Raw genomic sequence first — 21750 nt, 5'->3', positions numbered from 1 at the left:
TTATCGCCTTCGTGTGAAATATTTATTATGAAAACAGCATCTAGCAATTATATATATATAATTTTCAATTTCATTAACTATATGCTTACAATTTTAATGTTATTACTGTAACAGATTTCATCATTTGTTAAAAAAGTGACAAGGCATAATATTAAGCACAATTTAACATAAAAGCGTCGCAAATACATCAGAAAGATTTTAAAAATATCTAGAAAATGTGTCACAATAAAAATATTAATATCCAATATTCATATCATGGTAAATATGATTTTACTAAATTAGAAACTTATTCCCAATAGACGAGACGATTTATAGACTAAGCTTATCGAAATAAATTAAAAGTTCTTATAAATTTATTCATTAAAGGCTTTTGGGGATATATTCTTTTTCTTCAGGGATGATCGCAATAAAAATATTCTTGTCTGAAATAAATATATTCTTGGCAGCGTTAATTCTAAGCTGGTTGATAAAAAAGGTAATTTTGGATTAAAAAATATATTTCAAAATAGATCGATAAAAAAAGAATTTTTTAAAACTTTATTTGCATTTTTTTTTCTATTCTGTAAAATCTTTAATTAGAAATAGTTTAAATCTTAAATGTTTTTATTATTCACTTAATTTAGCAAATTTATCATCAAAATCTATTTGTTGTACTCTTACAGAATGTATATGAATAATCAATGCATAAAAATTATTGCCTCAAAAATGTATTGATGAAAAATAGCATAATCAATGTAATTATGCAATTTTTGAATAATGAATGCATTATTGTCTCATAAATGCATTGATTATGCAAAAGTTATTATCTCAAAATTTATTTATTCAATGAAACTCGTATTATATTCATCATTTTTTTTTTATTCAAATCTGTGAATGAAGTAATCAAATTGATTTTTTTTTGCTTTCGAATTCTACGAACTGAAACTACTTTAAGCTGTTAACTATTATTTTGCCTTTTTTTAATAAAAAATAACCTTGATAAAATACTACACAGCAATCTTATAGGCAAGCCTTAAACTTTAAAAGTTTATACATGTATTACATATTTAAGCTTCGGTTCAACGTCAGAAAAGGTTGTTTTATGATGGACAAAATTTTTAAAAGTTTTCCTAGAAAAGCTAAAGAAGAAAAACTGATTAAACTTTTTTAATTTTCTTAGTACAGATAAATACGAAAATTGCCTGTAGCTTTTAATTTTCTCAGTTAAAATAAGAAAGAAAAACTCGTTTTACTTCTAATTTCCTCGGTTAAGATAAAGAAGAAAATAAGCTTATTCATTTTGATTTTCTTGGAGAAGATAAAGAAGAAAAATTGCTTAGGCTTTTTAGTCTAACCAAGCTAAAGAAGCGGCACTCCTGATACTTTTCAGTTTTCCTAGTTAAGATAAAGACGAAAAATCCTTTCGCATTTTAATACTCCTAATTAATATAATGGAGTAAAACTACTTATAATTTTTTTGATTATCTTAGATAAGATAAAGAAAAGAAAATGCTTTTACTTTTTTTTATTCGGCGATTCTTTAAGATATCTTATAATCTGATGAAAAAGATAATAAATTCTGATATTCATGTAACACCAATGAAGCATGCAGTAAAAAATATTCTGAGATTTTAATTCTGTCCATAGATTGATTAAAATATGATAGTACGTTGAATGAATAATAGTTCTGATTATACTAAACATAGTTTGTAAAAATGTCCTATAAATTTATCAACTTAAAATTTAATTGAAATGATAATGAATTAAAGACAAAATGTGATATTTTGTAAGTCGGGAATCACAAAAGTTCTGTCGATATATTAGGGCATTGTATTGTACTATAAACTTAATCGCGCTCTCATTAGATGCGCTTAAAGAGCTACAAAACATTATTCATTTTTACCATATTATAAGGCATTGCATATTTTGAACTTTAATGTGAAAAAAAAATTTTGATTTTTGTTTTTACATTTATATTGTTTACATTGTTTTATTATTATTTATATGGTTTAAATATCCGTTATAGTATTCCGTTCTTTTCAAGCAGATACATTGTTTTAAGTAAAACCAACAAGGCGCTATTTCCCTGTGAGCTTCTCATATATGTTTCAAGAATAATGCATTTTGTGTTTAATATCTGGAAGAGACCAAATTTTGCTCGGATGTTTTTTTTGTATTTTTTTTTGGGGAGAAAATATTTAGATAAGAATCATATACTGATTATAAATGAATATTTTTTCAATCTTACCTAAATATGAAAGGTAATATATAAAAGTAAAGGTATTAGATAAGAATCATATACTGATTATAAATGAATATTTTTTCAATCTTACCTAAATATGAAATGGTCATTTAAATAAAAAAAAATCATGAATACATTTAGTTTAATGTGTTATTCGAAACAATCTGCTATGTTACAGAATTCTTTTTACAATTTATCAATCGTTAATTACATTTTTGAATTTACAGTTTTACCATGGTGGAATAGGGTCCGAGATAGTTCGATATGACACTGTCAGCGTGAGAGCAGATAGAAAAAGGCTATAATTGGTAGTTATATATAAAAAAATTGTGTGTAAAATCGCGTTTTCTTTTCAGGAAAGACGTCTATATAAATAAACTTAAAAAGCAAAAATATTAAATATACAAGCATAAGAGAAAAATAAAACAAAAAGCGTGACATGAACCGAGGACCTACAACACATGCGTCATTTATACTGTACTGACATCTATACTGTACTGGCCACAGTTTGACCCGGAAATTGAATATATTTATTCTAATAGTTATTAAAAAAATTTGTATGTGGAAAATCGAGTTTTTTTTTTCATGAAAGACACATATATAGATAAACTTAAAACGCAAAACCTCATCTACATATGAAATTTGATCCAAATCGTTAGAGCCGTTTTCAAGATACATGAAATAAATGAATAAATTTATATATATACAAGAATTGCTATAACAAGATAAGATTTTCGTCGTATGAAGAAAGGAAATGAATATGATTATGGAACTTCTCCCTTTGAATGAATAGGTCTTAAAATTTGATATATATCTACAAATTTCGTGTAAAAACTACGTTATAAATTTCAGTCCTCCAGGTGTTTTTTCCCTCTGTCAGATACCACGTTCACAAGCAGACAGATAGACATCCGATTTTTTTTTCGGTACCCAGAGAAGCCTAAAGTATGGAGATTCATTAAAATCACGAAGTGGAATACTTTAACTTTTACAACACTTTCGCTTCGTATATAAGAAAGCACGAAAACTGTTTTCTAATGCATCAACTTTTATGTTTTTTTCAGAGCTCATCCTATTAAAAATTGTTGAAAAACAATAATACAGTTTTAAGCTCCTTTAAGAATGAAGTAAAACACAACAAAGGGGCTTCAAATTTATTACACTTCATACAGATACGATGGAATCAGTTCTTGTTGTAAAACTATTTATACCTCGAGGAAATTCTTATTTGAAAGATACTAAATAATTTGCATAAAAGAATACGTATTATTTAGCCCTTGTTAACTGAAATTAAAAAACAAATATTTTAATAGACTAATGAGAAATTTTTAGTTTTTAGTATGGATTTATTTCTTTATTTTAGTATTTATTTATAAATTCTAATTTATTATAAAACAAATATGATGGAATTAAACGCTATGAAAATATTTTGTATATAGTAGTGGCGAATATGAAAAAGTGTTTTAATTTACCCTTTGCATAAATTGTTTTTAAAAACTAGTTTTTATCAAATGATATCGGATGGTATGCGCGTAGGAATATTTCTTACGCAACTCTAATGAAGCATGGATTGATACTTGTGAGATAATTTCAGTGTATCGTTTAACATAGAATTTATTTTCTGCTCCTTTCAAAACTTCTAATTTGGTCAAAAAAACAAACAGTAGTCTCACATGTCCAAAATTAAGTAAAAATTTGACTGAAATGTTAAATAACCAGAAAGCTAAGTTATGAAAAGTTTATTTTCAGCTAAAAACTTAAGTAAAAGATTAATGCCAAAACGTAAAATAAAATGTTTTGCCCATATTTTACAAATATTCAAGAAAAACACTTAATGAATGCGTAACAATTTCAGTAACTTTTCGAGTGATTTTATTTCTGATGTATTCTGTATTAAACTTAAAAAAAAGTTTTTTTTTTTTTTTTTTTTTTTTTTGCCTATTTCTTTGCAAATCCTAGTTTGATATAAAAAAAAAGAGCAGTCTCAGATTTTCAAAAATAAATCCACATTTTCACGGTATATAAAATAATCTAGAAATAAGTAATAAGAAAGTTATTTTTCTTGCATAAATACTTAGCAAAGATAGATGAAAATAGATTAAAATAATAACAAAAAGTATTAATACGGTAAAAAGTAACTGATTTATTTATTATTTACTGATACTACGAAATAATTCTTTAAAAAAATTAACAAGCAGACAATTTCGCTTTCATGAAACTTAAGAAAGAAAATTTTTATGGAATATTTTATTTATTATTGAATTATTGAATTTGTTTCTAAATCTCCAAAAATCCAAGTCTGATAAAAAAAAAAAAAAGAGTTTTAGATATTCAGTAAGCTAGTAAATATTTTAAGGATGCATAAAAAATTCAGACTGATAAATAAAAAGGTTTATCTTCATGCATAAAATTTTGCCCAAGGGTAAAATGGGAAACCGATCAAAGAAATATTTTACAAATGCTCATAAAAAGTCCTTAGAAAATTCTTCCTACGGAAGCTTCAATCTTAAGCAATTCCTCAAATATATGTGATATTAAATTTGTGTAATCTCTAGTTCTTTACAGATCCCAGTTTGATAGATTTAAGTATAATAAGTATTTCTATATATTCGCTATAAGAGTAATCATTATAAATATATTAAAAACAATAAGTAGCTAAAAATTTATTTTCAAGAATAACAGCATATAAAATAAATTACGTAGGACGTTCAATAAGGAATAGCCATAAATTACTTAAACTTATCCACCAAATTTTGATAGCCTTTCTCAAATGATTCTCTATTACATGTAAAGTGCATTTATCCCATCTCTTTAGAGGCACCCGGTGGCCTGGTGGTAAGATCTCGGCCTCGGAAACGTGGGTTTCAGGTTCGAGACCCGATTCCACCGACCAAAGAACCGTCGTGTAATGGGGTCTGTTGCACGTTAAATCCGTCATGACCAAACGTTCTCCCGCTGGTGTGGTGTGGTGTGGATAGGGGGGTGCCAACTCGGGTGTCGTTCTCGTCGTCTGACCGTGGTTCAAAATTACGAGGTCCGTCCCAAAATAGCCCTAGTGTTGCTTCAAAACGGGACGTTAATATAATTAAACCAAACCCTCTTTTTTATAGTCTTCAAAAACATGGTGAAAGCCATTTTTTGATGGGCCTTTCAAAATTGCCTCCGCGGCTTCTATCAATGCCTCTGATGATAGAAAATGCTTGCCTCGCAAGTGTTTTCTTTAAATTCGTGAAAAGAAAAAATCGCATGGCGCTAAATTAGGATTAAAGGAGAACTCAGGTGACGTTGATTTTTGAAAGATAAAGATGAGCAGGCTCGAAACCCACAGCACACAAACACGTGCCAATTTTTCTGTGATCATTGTTTGAGAGTTAACCAATGAAATGTTCAGCCTTTTTTATTGGTTTATTAATGCAGTGAAACCATTTGCCCTTACTATCAAAGCAGCTGTGTCAGCCTTTACGTCCATTCGAGTAGATAGGTCTTTCTTTGAAATAGTTTTAAACATTTTCAACATCTTCTATCTGGGTCATAGGGAAGGAAAAACTCCCCATTTCTTGTAGCATTACATATGCTTCAAGGGGTGAATTTTCATTGAATTTTTTCTTTTCAAACACATTGAGAAACAAGATTTCAATGTATTTGTCGATTGCCACATCCATTTTTGGCATCAGCGAAAGTAAAATAACATGTAATTTGCCAGCTGTCAAGGTCACAGTAGTGACGTCATAACCCTGAAACATGTGCCATGTATTCACTTTTCTCGCTACATGTGCAATATTAATTTAACTTTTCTTAATTTTTAAATACCTTTATAAAATTATGATAATTCTTTATTGGAGGCTCCCGCACTCAGAAATGGTAGTTTAAAAATTACAATGAACATCAATTCATTTATAATAAATTTCAAAGTGAAATAGTTCTTACAATTTATTGCACTTACTTTTGAATTTATTCATATTTCTTCACAAATCTTAGTTTTCAAGAAGGATAAAAAAAATCATTAATATTATCTTAAAGAGTAAGCATTAAAACGATGTGTAATATAATATGCAAATAAAATTTATTTTCAAGCTTAAAAGAGAATAAAGTGAACTATGTTCCAAATATTCTGGAATTATCCCTCCTGATTCCTGATGAAAGAATTCACCGCTACATCGCTTCATTTATAGCAAATTTCGCACAAGCTGCTTTTGAAAAAAAAATTCAAGTAAAGAGGAAAACTCCTTTCTTGAAAATGGGAAGCCCGGAAGCAATTTTCGCACATGTTAAAAAATAAGCAAATACAGCAATGCACACATTTGTCATAGTGACCAAAAATTCAAGCTTCGGTCGCACTTCCTTTTCCCACAGCGTGCACACAAATACAGACCTTCTACTGGTTCTTTATTTATTTTATTTAGTCCTGTTCTCGGGCAAGAAACTCTATTCGCCCAGATTCGTAATACATTTTGAAAGTAATAAAGCGCTACAACTGGAAGGAGGCGGAGAAAAAAAAATAAAGAAGTTGCCGAAATTTTGCGGAGTAACCAACCAGCCCTCGGGTTAAAATGTGGTCGGGAGAGTTCTTGAGTCACAAAAAAATGGTCACAAAAAAATCAGGAAGTGTCCCTCAATAAAAGTGTCCAGGGTCTCTAGTGACGATGAGAGGTTAGACCGCTTTTGCTTGGGGCTTGTTGGATGCCATGACAAAAGCAAAACGTGCAGTCCTCTATCGATCTTGCCTTACTTCGCGGGTTTCTCATAATGGAGGCGATTGTTTGTTGCCATCGATGATAAAGAAATATTTTTGCAGTCTTTTCCTTTGGTCGATTCACAACACAGCGAAGAGGGGATAAAAAATGTTTGGGGGGGCAACAAAAAAAAGTAAATAAATAAGAAGAAAACAGAAGCTTATCGTGGTCCCATTTTTCGATTTCTTCAGGATGAAAGTTTCGCGGGTTTTCTTTGTCTGTTTCGTCTTTGCGCTACCCAATTATCAGAATCAACAGAAGTGAAGTTGATGGATGAAAAGTTGGAGATTTAAAGAAAAGACGCGCTTCACGAATTTGAAGAAATATTTTTGTTTACAACAAACTATAGACAGCCAAATCTCTCCTGCTTCTGACAACTGAATGGTATAATGGTGACTACTGTTACAACAAAAAATGTTTAACAATAGCATCATTCAAAAAACTTATATCAATTTTTTTAATAAGCATTATTCTCACGAATAAACAGAATTTCAAAAGATCGTACGCATTAGAAATGGATGTTTGCAAGGAATCAGGCTTATGTTTATAAATTTAAATAAAAAAAGGACTTCGAATGTGATTCGAATTGAATTGATTCAATACAACAACAACAAAAAACACGAAGATTTTTTTTCTCATTTCTTTTGTAACTCCAGTCATATTGAAAAATCTCGATGTATACTTCTGAGAAACAAATAAGACCTCAAAACACATTTTGCAATATGAAGAAGCAAAGAGAAATAGAAGGATCAAAAGAATAAATTATGGCATTTCACAAGTATAATCAACATCGAACATTACTTAAAGAGACGTGGTACTTATTTTTTTTCTACAATTCCAAAAAAACTTTATTGTTCTGCTCGTTTTAAATGGAAACTGTTCAGAAATTTAAAGTTCAATTTTTTTTTTGAAGCAATATCTTTAATGCTTTTTTTTCATTTAATCTTTGATATTTGCTAATAAATATTTTGAAGTATTCATTTAATATATTTTATGGAAATAAGCATTCGCAAAAACATGTTTACCCAAATTAGCTTCAGAAAAAACATGTTTACTCAAAAAAATGAGTGGTTTTGGGAAAAATATCCGATTTTTTTTTTTTTCAATTTCGTTATTTATTTATTTTTTTAAATTTAAGTACTTTGGATAAAATGTGTTTGACTTTTATCATTTTGTAATAGACATGATTTTGGAAAAAACTAAACTGGGAAAAAGGAATTTAAAGATTCAAAAACAATAATATTACAATTAAACCAACTTATATTAAATAATTTGTTTTTCTCAACATTAACTAAATATTTTTAAGCCAGAAAGTAAGACGTTTTAGTTTAGGTAGTTAATAATTGTTTCAGTTCAGCTTAGTGACAATTTTTTTTTTAAATTTAAAAATTTAAAAAAAATTATTTCTTTTAATTTTTTAGAGTCAATATATTTCAAAAATCATTCTTAATTCTTTTTCCTCCTTAATAATAATTATAAACAACTTAAATAAAATATAAATTGGAAAAAAGCCACATGAAATGAGCAAAGTTTCTAGAAAAAACGAATTTAAGTACTTTGTTTAAACATAGGAATATAAGAATAGGTTTAAACATAACTATAAAAATTTTTTGATTACTATTTCTTACATGAAACAAAATCGCATTGTAAAAAGCAATTGTAAATTTTACATGGTTTCACTGAGCATACGCAGAGTCATTATTTTCGGTTTCAACAATGAATTTGACAATCAAATATCAAAACCGTTTTTTGAAGCTGTTTTATTTGGGAAATCTGATTTACGCGCTCTACAATTCATTCTATTCATAATGAAATATTGTACCTTTCTGTTAACTCTTGTCATTTCTAAATCTATCATAATTAAAGTGAAGTTATGATTCTTTCAACATGCTATTTTTAAACATAAAATTGTGATGTTAAAAATGCTTTATTTTATAAGCCTTACACCAGATCTGTTTATTGTATGCGTGAACCTTTTTAAAAGAGTCAAGTCCCATGACATAATAGTGCCATTAAAATTCAGCCTTTTCTATAATCCATCTTCTAACTATACGTTGTTTTTCACTGTACTGTAACTTCCCCATTTTTTATTCGTCATGTAAATTGCACAAATATTAAACAGAATCCTTTTTCTTCAGCTTTCCCCAATGAAAGAAAATCATGGATTAAAAATTTGATCAATCTTGAAAAAGGTTTGAATTTCATTGCAATAAGGACACAGATTGTTGAAAACCATACAAAAAAAAATATTTTTTTTAATTATCAAAATTCAGAGAAAAATTACATAACATTTAAATTCTTATCATTAAATATATGCTGCATTTCTGAATTTTGAAATGGAATAAAAATCCTCTTTTTGAATTAATATTTTCCGAAAAAGTACCGGTGAAATGCCAAACTCACGCCAAAGTTTTAATTAGTTAAATTTCGAAAAAAAAAATTATTCTAAGGCGCACAATCCCGCCCTTCAATATACCAAATTTTTCGTCCCTAGATTAAACCTTTAGGGACATGGCTTACCTGTAGACTGACATCACACTTACATACAAGCATATATTATCTTTTATTATTAGTAGAAATGGATAGAAATTTGTTTCTAGCGCAGATAAAATTATATAAATTCCAGATTTTATTGATAAATTAAATAGTTTTTAAAACATTAGATTTGATTCCGGACATGCCTTCTCATGTCTTAACATACGGCAAAGTATTTCAATTCATATAAATTACTAATAATTTGCCATTAAACTAACAGTTTCAATATGTAACATGAGTTACACTGTTTTATATTCTTTTCATTATATTAATTCAAAAAAAAATTAATTTATTAAATATAGCGATATTACTTTTCTTTAATATCTTTCACTAATTAATTCTTATCGCGATTGAAATTTGTTTAATTTTTTATCACATATTTGCTTTATTTAAATTGTCCAATATTTACATACATGCGTGATTAATTTCTACAGTTTATGCATTTACTGTTCAAATTTAATGCTAGTTATTTTGTTTCTATTTTCATATATTTTGATATCGTTTGCTTTTTTTTTTAACAACGATTGAAAAAGAAAATATTTATTTTTACGAAGTCGCATGGTATATATAGAATAAAAAAAAAGATAAAGCAAATATTTGTCAAGAGGATAAAAGTATTACTGGTTTTTTGAGAAATGTGAGACATCAAATTTAATATGCCTCAAAATCGATACGCTGTGTTATCAGTTTCCGATTTTTTATCTTCTGACATGGTTATTTCTGCTCTAAAAAACTAGAGCAATATTCGAATAAATTCTCATGGGTCTGAAATAGAAAAAAAAAATTCTATAAAGAGGAAAATTTTTTGTAATAAGGAAATTATTTTCTTGTTTTCAAAAACATATTAGCTATACACTAATGAAGAAACCCTTGCATAAAGTTTCATCAAACGAAAGAAGAAGGTTTTATTTACCGAATATAATGAGAGCGTATAAAATTTCTAAGAAAATATAAAACTTTCAAATAACCAGAAAAAATTTATAAATAATAATGGATCGAAATAATTAAAATATTTTTGTTGGACAATATATCATTTCAGGTTCCATTTTCAAATGCTATCTTTTAATTACAAGTATATCGAATAATTCCCTGAATTTAAGCTGCTAATTCCACATATGTGATTTTTTTAATTAAATGACACATTTCTTTCTTGACTTTACTATATTAACCCTCTTGCATCGGGCAATGCAAAAATCCCGTTTCAGTTTTCTCAAAGGATTTCGCGGAGTATGTAATAATAATTATTAAAACATTCGGTTATTATTTAATACTATTATCGCATTTATTATGATAATCAGCTTACCATTTTGTTGAAGTTTAGTTTAGTTTAGTAACATTAACTTTCCGTTTTAAAGCAGGGCTATTGTGAGAGGGAAATCGTAATTTTGAATCACGGTCAGATGACCGGGACGGCACCTGAGCTGGCACCCTCTTTCCAAACTTCCACACCACACCAGCCGGTCCATTTAGTTGAAAAAATATATGGGAATAAATTATTTGCCAGCGTTACATATATATAACATTTAAAATTAAACCAACGCTATGGCCAAATTTTGACGTTACAGTATGGAACCTTGATAACAAAGCGTTACATATAAATAGCAATTACAAATAAATAAACATTATCTCCAAATTTTGACGTTACGATAGGGAACATTGGTAACAAAGCAAGGAAATACAAATTGAGAGAGAAATCTGAAACGACATTCTTCGAAATTTTAATCCTCACCAATTTAAAAATTTAAACCTATAATCAAATCTGGCATACACCAAAATGCATATACATGGCAAATCTACTAAGAAATCCGGATTCCAACATTGGGCCCTTCAATCAGGAAAATGAATTTTAAGCAAGGGAAACATCTCTAGTTTTGTTGAATAACAAATTTCTGTGAGATGATGAAAATCTTTTATTTCGCTTATATAACATATCTTAAAATTGCACCAATGGGGAAATAGTCCGATTTCATTAAAGAACCCAATTAGTGTAATAAATATTTATTAGTGTAATAAATATTTATTAGTGTAAATAAATATTTATTAGTGTAATAAATATTTATTAGTGTAAATAAATATTTATTAGTGTTAATTTATTAGTGTGTATAAAATAAATATATTTTAGTTAAACACAAACATGTTTACAACATCAGTTTCTAAAAAATATGCAAAACGTAATCGAAAGATATGTCCGATAAGCCGTATATATATCACTCGCTTTTTCTTCACTAAAATTTTATAAACCAGAGGGCGCTGTTTCAGCTGTCTAGGCCAGTTAGTGTCACCGGAGCATTTACCAGTTCTTCCCTTTATTTTTTGAATGTAGCTTTTTGATGTAGATGTGAGCCGAGTTGCTGAGCTGTCCGTATTACATACCGAATTATTACATGCAGTTTAATTAAAATTTATGAAAACACTGTCAATTTTAAATCTTGATACACACTTTCCATGACGTTTAAAACAAATCCATAAAAAAAAAAATCTCAGAACCTCGCTTAAGCTAAAAATAACATAAATATGACATAAACTCTTATACAATAGATTTATCTGAGGTAACCATCCATGGCTACTCTGGTCCGCCTAATTAAACTCATTCGAATTAAATTTAAATGACCGAACCACCGCGACAGCATTGACAAAAACTAAGGGTGAGTCCTAAGGGCCATCATCAGCCATGATATAACCCTCCCCGTGGGAAGCTCGTCCCACAATCAATAGGACCCCCACCATTTCAGTACCTACGAGGGGAGCGAGAACCAACCACCATACCGAAAACTTCTCATCCTCATTTCTGAGATGCCCCCCGGTGGGAGTGATTTGTTTGAGGTAAATCATATCATTGACTCTCCGACCCACCCGAAGACGCATGGATAAATAATACTGAATGACCGAACGGCTGCAACAGCAACATTGGCGGGAACTGTAATTGAGTCCTAAGGGCCATCACCGGCCATGGTACAACCCTTCCCTGAGGAAGTGCGTCCCATCATCAATGGGAGGAGCCAGACTCCCATATTTTCGTTTACCCTCAAGGATGAGGAGAACCAACCCCCAGGCTGAAAGTTTCTCATATTCATTTCGAGGTGCCCCCCCCCTGGGGGAAATTTGTCTGAAGTAAAATAAAAAAAGAAATCTGCTTTTTATTTAGATTATGTAACTACTGACAAATTGGTCATATTCCCGAGAAATTTTGAAATTAATTAAACCTTGCAATAACATTTATGCCCTTCCTTCCTGAAGATCTCTAACACAAAAATAAATAAGTAATGAATATCAAAAGTATGATGAACTTATTAATAAATTCAAAAATATTTCATATAGAAAAAATAACTGATACAAAATTTTGGAATAGCCAGAAATACATTACATCTAGCAAGGAACAATTCAAAAACGTATAAAGAAAATATATATATATAATATTATAATATTATAAAGAAAAGTTTATATATATAATATTATAATATTATAAAGAAAAGTTTATATATATAATATTATAAAGAAAAGTTTATTATTTTTTGACTAAACACAATTTTGTATCAGAAATTTTTATTATCATTTTATTATGAGTTTAAATAAAGGTTTAAGAAAAAAATTAAATGTAGGAAACTTTATTGTTTAAGAAATAACACTTTGATTGAAAACAATTCTTCTCGTCTTTTCTTTTCTTTTAATCGAAAGACATAAAGCTGATAGTCAAAATGTATAGGCGGTCTGTAAAGATGATAACTTACCTAAAGATAACTTTAAGATAAATGGTGTTCAAATAACCAAATTAGTAATTTTCAATGCGAATCAAAAGGGAAATGAAACAAATACTTATTTTAAAAGCAGAACCAAAGAAACTCTACTTAATTGTGTGCAGTTTGTGGTGTATTCTGAGTAGAATCGCAGCTGATGAGATAACAATTTTCAATTGTTCTATCAAATGTAGATTTTCAAACATTAAATTTCTTTCTTATGAGATATTTTTTTTCTTAATAGGATATTTTAATTTAGGGCTCACTAAATTTTCATCTTGTATTTTAAGGTAATATCCTCTACCTTTGACAAAGCCTTTCATGAAAGAAGCTATGAACAATATCTGAATAAGATAGTCCTTGTGGATCAACCTTTGGCAATTATCTTATTAAACCTGACTGTTTGTTTAATAATAAGAATAAACATATTTAACGATAACTACAACTTTTTTACGTTTTCAAGTATGATAATTAGTACTAATACAAAACTTTACAGAAATAAGAAGAAGCATTTTTCAGGTTTCCTACACTTGGCAAAATAAAGACTTTTAAAGTAAAGCATTTAAACAAAGATAAAAGTTTTTTTTCTTTCTATTTTATTCGGCTAAAAATAGACCTCAGAAATGCTATAAAGTAATGGTGAAAGAAAATTAAGAATCCCATCAAATGTCGAAAATATCCTGTCAATACTGCTATGTTCTGTGATGGTGGGGTGGTCGGCTGCACGAAAGAAGAAGTGAAGAAACGTCGAAAATACATTTGATATTACATAATGCGTGCAGCCAGAGGTGAAAACGTTACGGGAAAGCGCTTTATATACACCCACGTATTAAAATGTCTTAAGTTTCTCTTTATTAAATAAGGCACTCTTTCTCGATAATATATTGACACAAAGACAAGATTTCATAACTTTCTTCACTGTTCCATGCAGATGGAATCAAATTTCATAAGAGAAGTAAAAATCTCTAAGATTTCGAAATAAATTTTGGTGATTGTTGGATTATAATGCAGAAAACAGTCAAAATTAAAAAGGCCTTTCCAATAAATTTATTACTTTCTATACTATTTTAATAGAAATGACAGAATAATCGTTAAATTTTCATTGTGAATCATAGCACACGCTGCCTTGAAATAAGAGACAAGACGATCGATTCTTTGATGTTTCAAGCATCAGATTCAGGGGACAGAATTCTCCCCCATGAAAAAAAGAGACGCGAATAGAAAAAGAAAATTCCCAGATTCTAAAACACAGTGACGGGCTATGGCCCTTGACCGCATGTCTCGTCTAGTTTCTGCCACCTAGGTAAAAGTGGTGGCCAACAAAAAGAGGAGAAAGAAGAAGGTCTTTACGCTCTATTGGTTTCTTTGATAGAATTCATTCTTTCTGCTGCCGAGCACGAAAACTTTTTCCATGTACTCGATAGAGTGAGCTCCAGTGATGTCGAAGAATGTGATACTGTAACGGAATTGATTGCATTAAATGTAAGAATTAAATTTCCTGAGGAAGATATAATCATTACAGAATAATTATTACGAAGGTATTATCAGATATAATTATTACGAAATAATCATTACATAATTCTGAATGCATATTTTGATCCTCATCAATGTTATTTGGAATATTTTTTTAATTATTTTTGAAATTATTTCCTCACATTTTAAACCGATGTCATAATCTTAATCCATTGCCTCTCTCCCCTGGAGAACTAATCAGTGCGAAGCTCTTATCATCCCGTAGATAATTTTACTTTCGTTCCCTGCTACATTATTACCATCGTAATACTTAGATAAGGAAAGACAAGAATGTTTTTGCCATTAATCTACATTATCTGCTAATGGCAAATAACCGATGACAAGAATAAGTAATAAAATATATCATTTTTTCGATGGCTGAAAAAAAGGAAAGTCTTCCTATAAAACCTATGTCATAGTATTAATCTATTGCCCCCTCTCTGCGGTAAAACTAATCACTAAGAAGCTCATATCACTCCACTGATAATTTTACTTTCGTTCCCTGATACATTACTACCAGTATAATGCTTAGATAAGGAAAGACAAAAAAGTGTTTGTCATTAATCTACATTATCTGCTAATGTCGAATAACCGATGACAAGAATAAGTAAAATCATGGGCAGTCTAAAGGAATAAAATATATTACTTTTTCAATGGCTGAGAAAAAGGGAAAACCTTCCTGTTACACCCATGTCGTAGAATAAATCTATTTTACCTTCTCTCAGGGAGAACTAATCAGCAAGAAGTTCTTATCACCCAGCAGATAATTTTACTTTCGTTCTCTGTTGCATTACTACCAGTGTAATGCCTATATAAGGAAAGACAAGAATGTGTTTGACATTACTCTTAATTATCTGCTAATGGTAAATAACAGATGACCAAAATAAGTGAACTCATGGGCAATTGAAAAAGATGAAAATATTAAATTTCGATGGCTAAGTAAAAGGGAAATTCTTCCTGAAGTTTCCTCCTAAAGCTTAGTTTTAATAAGATATATTGAGATTTCATCCAAAAAAAATTTAATATTATGAAATGGAAAGTTCTTCTATGGGAAATAATTTTGAAGTCAGTGTTGAAAATTCTTCGATGAAAACTGCACCTGTGGTCAGTTTACTTTTAAATATGTAACACCAACGAAAGATTTGTAAGAATTGTTCATGATAGTAGCTTTTAATGTCAAAGCATTTGATGTTGCTTGTGTCATATAAAGACTCACATGTTCACTGGTTAGAGCTAAGTAGAAATTCGGTGATTAAGATACTGGTTTATGTATAATATTCGTTATCTCTCCAAGAATAAAAATGGATGTCCAATCTAAACAGTCCCCAACAAGCTTCAAAAGGAAAGTTAATCTATAGGATTAGAAATCCAAATTAGATATACCAGCTCCTTTTGAGTTAACTAATCAATCATTGTTTAAATAAATATCGCTTTAGAATAATAAGAGCAATATTTAATTACTATTACTTCAAACTGTCAATTTCGTAGCCAGGATTTGACTATTATTTACAGAATGAATGCATACTTAAAAAGAGGTATGATATTCAATAATCCCAAGAAAAAAGATATTAATTCATTGTTAATTTTTTTCTAAATCATAAGCAAAATAAATTTAAATTTTACTCGACACTAAAAATTATCAACTATTTTGACAGACCTGTTTTTCGTTATAAAATTTATCTTTCATGTTATTAATTCCTTGATCAAATTATTCCTGTGCCAGAAGCAAGATAAATTTAAATTTTATTCGGTACTAAAAATTATTAATTATTTTGACAGATATTTTTTATAAAATCTGTCTTTCATATTATAAGCCGGAAATTCTTCAAAATTGCTGGGTTCTTGGGAGAAAATTATTAGGTTTATTTTTTGCAATGAAAGAAGTTTCCTCTTTGGTTATGAAAAAAAAAAAAAAAAAAAAAAAAAAAGGATTCTCCCCCGCCAAAGTAAGAAAGAAAGATTTTGTTCTGATCCCTGCTTCTTTTAATATATTTTTATTCTTTCCTTTTCTCGTGCTTATAGCCTCTTAACTAGTCTTCATTCAATGAGATCGTTTCTTTGCAAACAATTTAGTTAGTGAAGTTTGAATTGAAGTTTCTTCGAAATTTATTTTGCTGGCTAGACACCAAACGATAATTTTAAATGTCTCAATGCGTAATTTAAAGGTCTATTTTATATCTTGTCTTTATGATTCTCTTTCTAGTCCCATTTTTAAGCAGCAAGTTTTCTTTTACAAGATAGTTAAACGTAAGGTTACATATAGTGTGGTTAATTATGTGCTTCTAAACAATATTTGAAACCAGAAATGAAACAAATTTATTGTAAATATTTATTTAAGTGAACTCATCATTATGATAAAATGTGTTTGGTAATTGCTCTATTTTCTGGGCTAATTAATGCGATTCATTAAAGTTTAGTTTTTCCGCATATTTTACTCTTGTGTTGTTTAATAAAAAAGAGAAATATTTTTATTTAGAATTTTCATACCATTATGGAAATCAAAGCCAAGAAAATCCTTTCTTTCATCATACATAATAATAAATTTTATTTATCATATTGCATTATTTTCTTAAAATAAGAGGAATTTTTTTTAAATGAAATAAATCATTCCCTATTGATTTATTTTATTACTTTTCATCTTTTATCATAATGGATAATACAATTTATATTGATATCATTGATAAAAAGAATAGAAGGATAGTAAAAATTAATACAATAATTTTAAAATCTTTCATAAACATCTATTTCTTCTTGTTCGTACCCCCTGCTCCTTCCTGTTTCAATGTATGGTATCGCCCCCTATATCCCGTTAATATATATACCTCTTACTTAACCAGTCCTGTTCTACTCATACAGTGTAGATGTACTTTTACTTTCCTTGTAATTGTTGATCCTTTATTATGAGTGTTAATAGTAATACATTTATTTTTTATAATTAATATGGAATAAGTCCATTAATCTCAAATTGTTCACAGTCGACGCATTTATTACTTGCTCCATACCGCCAGGATTACGCCTACCACCGCCATAACACTTCTTCTGTTTTTGCAAAACAAAGCATCTCTATCAGCATAAAATAAAATCAATTTCACATCTGGAGTCAAAATACGCGATATTTTTTGTTTTTGTGATGTTCATTTTTTTTCTCTTACAAGATGGATTTCAAAATTAAATTGATGCAGCATATTTTATATATGCCAAGTGAGCAGTGATTTACTTAAATGCTTTTCTGAGTTCATGTAAGTATTTATCCCTTTTCGAAATTCTCACAAAGGTTTGGGAGTAATGAAATGCATCATTTCTTAATTTAGATATAGGAATCATTTCTTCTTTGTTTTTAATTTTCCTTTTCTAATCAATATTTTCGTTTTATTTGTTATATTATTTGGTTGGATGTCCTTCAAATTGAAAATCATTGGTGTAAGTTAATTATCATTGTGTATTATATTAATTACTATAGTCTTTTACCTTATGAGAAGCTCCATAGGTTGATAATGATTGGCTTTCCTTAGTGCACTAGAAGATGTGTCCGTCTAGATGCTTTGTTATCCTGTTAACAATATTTTAGTTCGGATTGTCACAGATTCACTTACAAAGGTTTTAGTAAAATATCTTATGCAGATTGGCAAAGTGTTTAAGAAATGAAAAAATAAATCCTAATTTGTAGTGTACTGTAGATATAAACATATAGTAGCATAAAAGTAAACAATAAAATCCGGAATTCTATGAACTAAAAAATTTCACTGGCATTCGAATCAAAAATAATAATTTAAAACGAATCGGAAACAATTAGTGACCTACTAACAAAAAAAATGTACCCCCAAAACAAAATAAAAAATATATAATAAAACTTCATAGTAAAAATTGCAGATCTCAGCTCATTGATCTTTACTACAATCAGGCATTAAAAAATATAAATAAAACGTGAAGTTGACAATTTCATAAGTAGTTTGTATTTATGCTTAGCTTCATTCACGTACATAAAAAAAACTTGTCTGAGTTGTTAGACGCCCAAACAGAAATAGTAACTCCGCATTAGCGGGGTATTTTTAAATTCTGCCCGTTGTTATACACGACACTAGGCAATCATATATGCTGGCGTATTTGCCTATTTTCGAGGGTTTTGTTTTATTTTTAAATTAGAGAAATGCCGCATTCTTTTATTTTGTTCCAGTAATTCTTTTTTTTTATTTAGTTATTCCTTTTTCTAATATGTATATGCATTACATTTATTCTTCCCATTTTAATAGGTGGGAAATCCTTCAGGTACAGAATCATTGGTGTAATTTAATAATGAAAACATATTTTGCATTTAACCCAAATTCATTCCCATTTTCTTTTACCAGATGGGAAATCTAGATTACCAGATGGCTATCAATGAAGAAGACAACAGTGGCTGCAGATTTTGACATTTAATTCATAGTTATCACCATAAATTTAGCATTTTTACAAAGCAATTAATAAAACAAGTTAATTTTCAAAAGGAGGGCATTAGTTTACGTGAATATATTTCCTGAGTCATCATCACAAGCAATGACTTTTGACCTATAATCAATATTTTCTCAAATTCCCTAACAAATGGCGCCAATCATTTAAAACCAAAATTTAATTGAAATGAAAGAATTAACTATTTCAATTATAAAAATATATAAATATTGCACGGTCATTGGTAACTGACAGCTAAACGAGATTACTGAACTTAAATATATCAGGAAGAGAAGGAAATATCGATTACAACATTCCATCTTAACGAACATTAAAATTACAAATATGAAAATGTTCTTTCATTACTGTAAGTTACATTTTATTTATAATTCTAAAAATAATCAATTTTTATTGTCTCAAATATTCTGTTATCTGTTTCTGGCAGGAAAATATGTTCTATTATGAGATTTATTTCCTTCTCCAAATATCTAAAAAAAGGAAGACATTTCTATACTTTACTACAAATAAACACTATTTCTATTTCTGTTTGTTATAAAAATGTTTTAGTCCTTTGACAGTGACATTTTTCATAAACACAGTTCGCTATTATAAATTGAAAAGCATTCTTTTCAGGAAAACTGCTTTTGTTCTGCCTCACGAAGGAAGGCCTCCCAAGTAAAAGAAAACATCGATTGCCTTATCTGCATCATTTAGAGAAACGCTGACAAAGACTCAAATTTCTAGGACGTCTGACAACTGGGCTTTTTTTTTTCGAACGAATTACTATGACATTTTTATTTTCAGGAAAATGTACGTTTCTATTTTCTCAAAGCAAAGCGTTGCTTTTTATTTAAAAAGAACCCATGATGTCTTGCGTTTCGCTGAAATGGATTTCAGTTTATTTTAAAAGCAGGAGAATTTTATTTTAAAATGTATTGTTAATTATTTGTTTTCGTGTTATTTATTGTTCCAGCTCTTATTAAATGTTTTGAAGTTGTGCTTGCATTGTTTTAATAACAAATTTTGAGCCTTTTTTTAAAATTTAATCAATATTTCTCATTGTGTTGCGTATTATTTATTTTAGCTTATTTTCAGGAACATGTTAATTACTTTGCCTAACTAAATGCTTTGAAACATTGTTTTTAATCACATATGCATTGTTTCCTTCCTTTTCAGATTATTTGTTGATTATTCATTTAAATTATTTTTAAATTAATCATTTCTATTATGTTTAACATATTGGTTTACTTATTTACACAAAATACCTTATATTTGCTTCTAGTGAATTTCAAGAAAAGGAAAATCTTACTTAGAATAATTATTTATTAATAATTTTTCAGGTTATTCTCTAATTACTGTTTTTAATTGTATGCTTACCGTGCTTTAATATAAACTTAATTTAAAATATTATTCCGTATTTATTTGTGTTTATTATTATTCCTCAATTATTGTGTGTGTGTGTGTGTGTGTGTGTGTGTGTGTGTGTGTGTGTGTGTGTGTGTGTGTGTGTGTGTGTGTGTGTGTGTGTGTGTGTGTGTGTGTGTGTGTGTGTGTGTGTGTGTGTGTGTGTGTGTGTGTGTGTGTGTGTGTGTGTGTGTGTGTGTGTGTGTGTGTTGATGAAATGGCACAAAACATAACAAAACATAAATTAGCAACTGGGCAACTATTAGAGTAACTATCCTATATATTGCTTCGAAGTTTTTGTCTCATCCTTATTTCGATTACTTTCATCCTTTTATTTTATATTTTTAATTGTCTTGCTTCTGATGTGTGTAAAGATAGAATTATGTAATCAACCGTTTAATCATTATCTAATGTGTTAGAGGACTAAAAAGGTATTCACGGGTTAATATCTATTTTAATATTATTCGGAAATTAATTATCAGCCAATCATTAATTTAATTAAATTGCGATTCCGTACCAGGGGCACCACTTGGTAGTAAAATTGCGAAATAATAGATCTCAAAATAAAAATGTAGAAGCCAGTTTATAATGTCTGCTCTTTAGTATACAATAAAAGTTCTTTTTTATATACATCTCTCAGTTAAATTCATAACTTATTTAGCTAGAAATATTATCAACATTATGAAATTAAATTTTAAACCACATTTGGTTGTTTAACCTGTAAAGCATAATTCAATATAGAATACATTCTTATTTAGGAAAATAAAAATGTTTTAATGGTATTATTGCGTAGCATATTAGGACGGCGCATGCGCTCCATTTAAGAAATCAAGACAGTAATGATAATTCTTCATACTGCATTCTACATTCTGTAAGAATGGAAATCACTAGCTTTATTAATTCCGGAATGAACTGAAATCTAATTTTCTTTAAAGTTAATAAATTTATTGTTGTTTTTTAAAAAGAGTGCTGCATTATAAGAGATCTGAGTTTTATTAATATTAAATAGTCTTTTTGAATTTAATAAGTAAACGTGATGACAAAAATCTATTCTTAAAATTTTCTGAAAAAAATCAAAATAGTCACTTAAATGTCTTTCATCATATTAAAAAAGTATTAAATTTTGAAAAATTTAATATAGTATGAATTTTATAACTAAAAGAATTCAACTAAGTGAGGCCTATGT

General features: G+C 28.8%; 1 long non-coding RNA gene across 1 annotated transcript in view; it reads left to right on the top strand.

The window, feature by feature from the left end:
• LOC129959122 (uncharacterized) overlaps positions 1–20080 on the top strand; it is an 89753-nt gene extending 69673 nt beyond the window's left edge. The window contains exon 3 of the long non-coding RNA XR_008783403.1: positions 19794–20080. This is a non-coding gene — a long non-coding RNA (uncharacterized LOC129959122). The remainder of the gene's footprint in view (positions 1–19793) is intronic.
• Positions 20081–21750: the final 1670 nt, after the last annotated feature.

Source organism: Argiope bruennichi, chromosome X1 (assembly GCF_947563725.1).
Source record: "Argiope bruennichi chromosome X1, qqArgBrue1.1, whole genome shotgun sequence".
NCBI classification, from domain to species: Eukaryota; Metazoa; Arthropoda; class Arachnida; order Araneae; family Araneidae; genus Argiope; species Argiope bruennichi.
The sequence above is the reverse complement of the archived record's forward strand: the minus strand, read 5'-3'. Positions and strand labels throughout refer to the sequence as shown.